We start from the raw sequence: 7,595 nt of genomic DNA, 5'->3' as shown, positions 1-7,595 counted from the left end.
CCAGCCCCGACCTCTGTAGCATCTCTGATTATCTTATAGAAGCGAGTGCCTCAGTTTCCTCATGTTAAAAGGCATCTATCTGCTTAGGCAGAGGCCTACCAGTATGATCTCCGGCTTGGAAGCTAGAGCTTCCAGTAGTTGCCAGGTTTTGTCTTACAAGCATGGTTCCTAAGACTGGACCCTCTCCCTGGACCTCTGTTCTCTCCATCATCTTGAGACAAGAATATATGGCTACATGTTTTAGTCCCTGCGTTACCTCAACTCAAGATTCCTGCTCTCCTGCCTTAGAGATAGGATACCTTTCTTTTCTTTTTTCTTTTAAGATCCTAATTATATATATCTGACAGAGATCACAAGTAGGCAGAGAGGCAGGCAGAGAGAGAGGAGGAAGCAGGCTCCCTGCTGAGCAGAGATTCCCAGGATCATGATCCCAGAGACCCCGGGGATCATGACCAGGGCGGAAGGCAGAGGCTTTAACACACTGAGCCACCCAGGCACCCCTAGGATACCGTTCTTAACGTGATTACTGAGTAAATCAGGTTGTCCTATTACCAGCCTTTCGGATCACAGGATTGGAAAGGTGAGATTGAAATATTTTAGAGAGGGGCATGAGGAGACATTTCCACGGGGTAAGTATTCAGCAGATTTGAAGGCAGTACAAGGTATTGAAGTCACTTCATGGGTCTATTTAAAACTCCTAGAAGGAAGATTTCACCGTATTAGTTCATTTTATAGAGTTCAGGCCCTTACAGTGAAATATTTTTATATATAATTTTTTAAAAAGATTCTATTTTTTTGACAGAGATGACAAGTAGGCAGAGAAGCAGAGAGAGAGAGAGGAGGAAGCAGGCTCCCTGCTGAGCAGAGAGCCCAATATGGCGCTCAATCCCAGTACCTTGGGATCATGACCTGAGCAGAAGTCAGAGGCTTAAACCCACTGAACCACCCAGGCGCCTCTTACAGTGAAACATTATGGCTACTGATTGGAGCCAAAGTTATCAAAAAATACTGCTGATAAGGAGATTATTTAGAACCCCACCCCCAATGCCCCCCATCTAGCTGTGCTAAGTCTGTCTTGGTCTTACAGCCGTTGCATGGGCTCCTGTGATGAGGATATGGCATTGCTATCCCTACTTTCCAACAATGTCTGCCAAGCCAACTTAGATGTAATATAGGGCAAAAGACAGTGGTGAAGCTGACAAGTAGAGATCCAGAGGGGGGCTTCGGTAAGGGGATTGTCTGGGTTTGCCTCCCTAGGTTCAGTTTGCCTAGGATGCTAGACTTAAAACCAGTGGAAAAGACATGTAGGCAGCTGCAGTCTCCTGAGAAAACATGTAAGAAAACTGTGTTAGGTTCCCTGAAACCTTCTGAGGGCAAAGTCTGATAGGGGCTGACTCTTCCCTGTCAGTGAAGGCACTGCCAGAGTGTGTTCTTTGCTAAGTTTCAAGACAGTGATGGGTGTTCTTGAGGCTGCACTGGGGCCCAGGCCCAGAGGAGGAGGTCCACAGGGCTAATCCTATAAGGAGGTCATCAGTATAATTGGATGGATAGCCTTAAAATTTCAGCCTCCACAAATTTCCTTAGGAATTTTTACCATTAGTCTTATCGTTATATTATAGTCATCTTCCTTTAAAATGCTCATGTTAGGGGCGCCTGGATGGCTCAGTGGGTTAAAGCCTCTGCCTTCGAGCTCAGGTCATGATCCCAGGGTCGATCCAGCCCCACATCGGGCTCTCTGCTCTGCGGGGAGACTGCTTCCTCCTCTCTCTTTGCCTGCCTCTCTGCCTACTCGTGATCTCTGTCAAATAAATAAATAAAAATATTTTAAAAATAAAATAAAATGCTCATGTTACCTGATAAATATAGCAATTACCATAATGACCTACTTCATCAACTTAGGAATCATAGAATTTTTAGAGCTGGAGGTGAATCTTAGGTAATTGCTAGCCTAATAATTCCTAATCTTTTCATTACCTTGTCCCCTGTGTTTTAAAATATGTTTAACAAATGTGATTTTAAAAAATTCATTTTCCCTTCTTATTCATCAGATATATATGGCCGCCAATTAGAATTTCCAATCAGCAGAAAATAAAGTGTTATTACACTGCCAGAAGCTAACACAAAAACAAATCCACAATAGTACTTCAGTTATGGGGTGATACCACTTTTGGATGTGTGCTTTCCATTGGCCTTTAATACTGAGAACAGCTATTGGGTGCTGCATCTGAGGACCCAGGGATTCAAGGGTTCAAGGAAAACAGCTATGTCAACCCCTTCCTCTTCTATTCAAGAACACTGAGGCCAACGGAAATTAAGCAATAGAACCAAACCTGAATACTGGTAAGACTCTAAGATAGTCTCATGTTTGAGCTTGTTTCTCTGTTAGCATTCCATAGCAGAAAACAGAGCCGTGAGGAACTTGGTTAGAAGATCTTTATCTCTCCTGGACCTAGCATAGTGCCTTACACGTGGCAGGTGCTTATTATATCCTTATTGGGGATGTGAGTTGTAGGGAGTAGGCTGGGAGGTTAGAAGCTTGTTGCAGGTTCAGGGCCTTAGGGGTCCTGGCCAGCTGGTGGACAGCCTACAGAGAATGACTACCTGCAGGGAAAGAGCAAGAAAAGAGGGAGGATCATGCAGCCCCAGATGCCATTCTCAGTTTTTACCAGTTCAGTGCTGGCTAAAGTAGGAAGGCTCTCCTGGGCCTTGTTTCAGTACCTCTTTGCAATCCTTTTTGTCTTGGATCTGAAGGAGGATTTCTCAGTGTTGGACAAGCAGGCCCTACCCTCTCACTCCCCTGCTAGAAACTATCAGTGGCTACCTGTTACCCTTGGGAGAATGTCCAGATATGCCTTGCAAAGACCTTCATGATGTGTCCTCTACCAAATTTTCTCAAATGTTCTCCTTATCTCTTGACACTCCTCACATTCTCCATGCTGCACTACCTGTAGCACACCTTTCTTGTCTCTGAGCCTTTATACAAACCCCTTCTACCTAGAAACCCTCTTCCCTCCCCTGTTCCTCCAAACTGGCCAATTCCTCCTTCCTTCGGGAAGCTCTCTGTGCTACGCTATTCACCCTTCCCCCCAGATCAATGCAGCACCCACCCTTCTAGGTCCCCAGAGTACAGTAGCGTTATCATACTATTTCAGGAGAAACTGACAACCCAACTTCCAGCTCGAGGCTGCCCACTCTCTTCTATCAGAGAGAGACAGTAACAACGGAAGTTAATGTTGCTGTCCTTGGATGATGTAGGAGGAACCATCTAAAAATAACATGGATCAGGGAAAGTTGCCAGGATCTGGGGGGACTTTGATCCTGCCTCTTCCTGTTAGAGCTGGAAAGAGGTGTCCATTCTCCTACCACACTGTATGGTTTGGGCTATTCCATTTTATGTGAAATTGTTAGCTTCAGTGCTAATACAGAATTAATATGCCAAATTCCCCCCAAATTATCGATGAACTTTTGTATATGCAACCTACATCAATTTCTTTGTCTCTTCAATAAGGCTTGTTGCTCTGTGGTTTTCAACTAATTGTCTTCTTTAAGATTTAGATCAGTATCTTCTTGCCTTGTCACCTGACAATGTATTTCACTTCTTTGTCGTTGATTGGGAAACCCTTAAAATCGTTCACATATCCATCCCACACACACATACCAGTTTTTTTTCTTTTTTTAAGATTTTATTTTTAAGTAATTTCTGCATCCAACATGGGGCTCAAACTCAAAGCCCTAAGGTCAAGAGCTGCATGCTCCATTGTCTGAGCCGGCCAGGTGCCCCTCCCACAGTTTCAAGCTTGGTCATGTCTGCTGCTTGTTTGATGCACTGGGACACCGCACAGTATATGATTGAATTCATGTAAATTAACTGTAGTACTCTCATGTCAGTGTTTCTTCACTATTGTGTCCTCTGTGGGCGAGCCAGGGAAAGATTCACAGTGGGGTGACATTTTTTTAAAAGAGGTTTTTATTTGTCAGAGAGAGAGAGAGAGAGAGTGTGCACACACAAGCAGGGGGAACAACAGGCAGAGGGAGGACCAAACTCCCTGCTGATCAAGGAGCTCGATGTTGGACTGGATCCCAGGAACCTGAGATCATGACCTGAGCTGAAGGCAGATGCTTAACCAACTGAGCCACCCAGGCATCCCTGCAGTGGGGTGATTTTGAAGGCTGGGTGGGGGTCAATCAAATGAAAAGGAAGGGCAGGGGCAAAGGCAGAGGCATAGGCCAATGCTGGGAGGTGCAAAAGAGCTGAGGGACAGTCCAAAGTTGTGTGAATAGTGAGGTGTCTGGCTGGCTCAGTAGAGTGCATGACTCTTGATCTCAGGGTTGTGAGTTCAAGTTCTTATAGGGCAGAGACCCTTTATTGCATCTTTATCTCTCCTGAACCTAGCATAGTGCCTTACACGTGGCAGGTGCTTATTATATCCTTATTGGGGATGTGAGTTGTAGGGAGTAGGCTGGGAGGTTAGAGCTAAAAACCTTTGTTTTTAGCATTTAATGTGGAGATGACTTAAAAATAAAATCTTTTTTTTTTTTTAAGTGTAGCTGGAGTAGAACCAATGTGGGCAGAGAGGGGGCACGTAGGCTGTTAGGGACCTTACATGCCACAACACTAACTCTGTTGCAGATGCACTTTCTTCATCCATTACAATGGGGATAGTCCTTGCCTCTAATTTAGATTTTATACCATAAACTGGACTGATATTTAGTTAACCATCAGTACAACCAGGTACAACTCAGTCCTAGGAAAACAAACAGCTGAGGGAGAACTTTCGGCGGGGGAGGGGTCGGTTAAATGCCTCAACCAGATTGAAGGAAAGTACTGAGGCAGGAAAATCCAGCTAACCCTGGAAATGGTAGGTCCTGATGTCTTCTGTGATTTTCTCCGCATGTAGTCTATAAGAATCCACTTCATATCCAATTTTAGTATATGTGCTCCCGAAGCGAGCACTCCACTTCATATCCAAAGAAGCAAATTTTACTTGTCTTTGTAGATTCATTGTTCTGTGGCTGGCCTCAGTGCCACATGAGAGAAAACTAAACTGGAAAGGAAGGGAGGGAAGATGTGAAGAGTTTTATGTATTCTCTCTTTGATCCTCACCCAATCTGGAGAAGTAAGGCATCATTAGATGCATTTTATTACCGTGGAAACAGGCTTTGGTTGTTGGCTGATTCCTCAACAGGTGGTGAGAGGCTTTCCATCCTAGGTCCCTATTGCTCTGAAGCATGCTCTTTTCTGTCACTCTGGGGTTCCAGAATGCTCTTCACCTTCAGCTTAAGCTTCCATTTCTCACTCCCCCATCCAGCCACCCAACCCGTGTTCAAGAGAAACAACTTGAAACATACGTTTTATTTCACACACACACACACACACACACAAAAAAAAAAAAGAAAAAAGAAAAAAAAAAGGGGGGAAATGTGATAAGCCATAGCCATCCCCTAATAAACTAATAAACTCTTGGAATACAAAATAAAAAGGAAATCCAAGCAGTCTTGATGGGACAAAAATTTGGTTTCACAAAGCTGAAAAATCTGTCACAAAGTCTCTGTTGTATAAAAATCCTATCTTTAATGCAGAGTCAGACCAAAAAAAAAAAAAAAAAGCCTTGGCATAAGAAATCGCCTGTTCCTTGAATATACCACAATGTTTGTTTATCTTCCCAGCCTAATCAGGTGACGCTTACGTGATGAGAATTACTTGTGTCTTCCAGCACTCTAGGTGACCAAATGGGATTTAAGTATTTTGTCTCCTGAGCCCACACTACCTCCCCCAGTAGCCTGTGCAAAGCACTATAGCCTTAGTTTAAGAGTTAAAGGCTTTTCCCATATAAAAATCTAACATGTGTCTGTCCTAAAATTGAGCATGGTGATGGCTGCACAGTTCTTTTTTTTTTTTTTTTAATATTTTAGTTCTTTGAATATATTCAAATCCATTGACTTGTACATTTTCAATGAGCCAATTGTATGGTATGTGAATTATAGCTCAATGCTGTTAAAAAAAAATACTGAACATGTCTGAGCAACAGGTGACCCCACAGCTCAGGAGCTCCTGGCAAGATGCAGGGAAGATCCGTAGAAGTTGGTACACCAAGGGATAGATAAAGGGAGATGCTTAAAACGTTGTGACTCAATCAGTGGAGTTTGAGGTTACTTTGGGGGCACTGAGATTCAAGATGTTGGAATAAAGAAGTCAGCAGAGTAGATATTTTTTTCCTACTGCTTCCAGTCTAAGGACCATGTGTGCCTCTTGCCACAAAGAAAGTTATTCAGTGGGAAAGCAGATGCTTTATGGGTGTTGCTGAGGCCACAGAAAACTTTCCGCTGGAGTTCAGGAGCGAGGTATTTGCATCCGTCGGGAGAAATTCCAACATCGCTTAGAGGGTCTGAGAGCCTGACTCCCCCAAGAGGAGCACGCCCCCCACCCCAGCAAAGCTCCTAGATTTATTGAACCAAAGGGACTTCCTGCCTTCAGTGATCCTACTGATGACCAGAAGTTCACAGCAGGGCCCGGTTCTCACTGACCCTTTTATAAGGGCACTGCCGGAGGAGCAGTGCCTAATCAGACCAGCAGACCATCTTGGTGGCAGACAAACCGCTCTGAGAGACCATTCCCATTCTATACCTACCCTCTGGGGACCAGGGGACCACTCAGGAAAAAAAAATAGGCACAACCAAGGTTGAGTGGGCCCTCACCCAGGGATGGTCATGCCAGCCTGATAGCGAGGGAGGGAGAACACCAGGAGTAAGAGAACAAGAATTTAAGATTCTTGTGCTGGTTTTGCCATTGCAGTTACTTGAAGTTCATCAGTTACACGAGGTGCCAAAGTGGGGAGAAGGGGCACAGAGGACACTCACTTTACTCACCTTTCAGAAGGGGATCTGCCAGAAATTGGGACCAGAAGTCTTTTTCGTTTTTAGCACACAGAAGAAATGAGAACAGGAAAAAGAGAAAGCTAGGGGCTTGGGAGGGTGAAGGATGACAGTTTGCTAAATATCTTTTTCAGTTCCCCTAGGCTTTCCTCCAGGAAGACCAATGTGGTCCTCTGGCTGGAGTATGGGCTAGGAGTCAATTCCGTTTTGGGCCAGCCCAGAAAATGTTTATTCTGGAGCTGAGCAGATGAGTTAAGCTTAGAAACAGATATCCTGGCCACCTCGGGTCCATCCCATTGTGGGGCAGATCCCCCAGTACGGCCCCAATAAAACCTTTGCCTCGTGTTCTTTCAAAATAAGATACCCCTGGTCCATGATACTCTCAAGCCTGTACAAATGGGGACCTCAAGTGCAGGACATTTTCCTTGCTGGTAAGGTTTGTCGTGTCTGTGGGTACAAGCAAGCAGAGAAGAAACCAAGAACATTTGTGTTTGGGGCTTACCCGGTTCTCTTTAACATCATAGGGAGATGGTGGGACGTTAAAAAATAAGCGGGGAGAATAAGTTCACTGGGGCTTTGGACATTTTCTTGGTGCACTTTTTCCTTTAGCTCTTGTGAGTATATTCATCGCTTATTGAGAAAAAGGAAGTCAGCTACCCAATTTCAAAAACAAAATGAAACTTTCCTTATTGCTTCTCTTTGTGCTGATCAAGACTTTTCTT

Source organism: Neovison vison, chromosome 2, assembly GCF_020171115.1.
Source record: "Neovison vison isolate M4711 chromosome 2, ASM_NN_V1, whole genome shotgun sequence".
NCBI lineage: Eukaryota > Metazoa > Chordata > Mammalia > Carnivora > Mustelidae > Neogale > Neogale vison.
Note: the sequence above shows the minus strand (reverse complement) of the source record.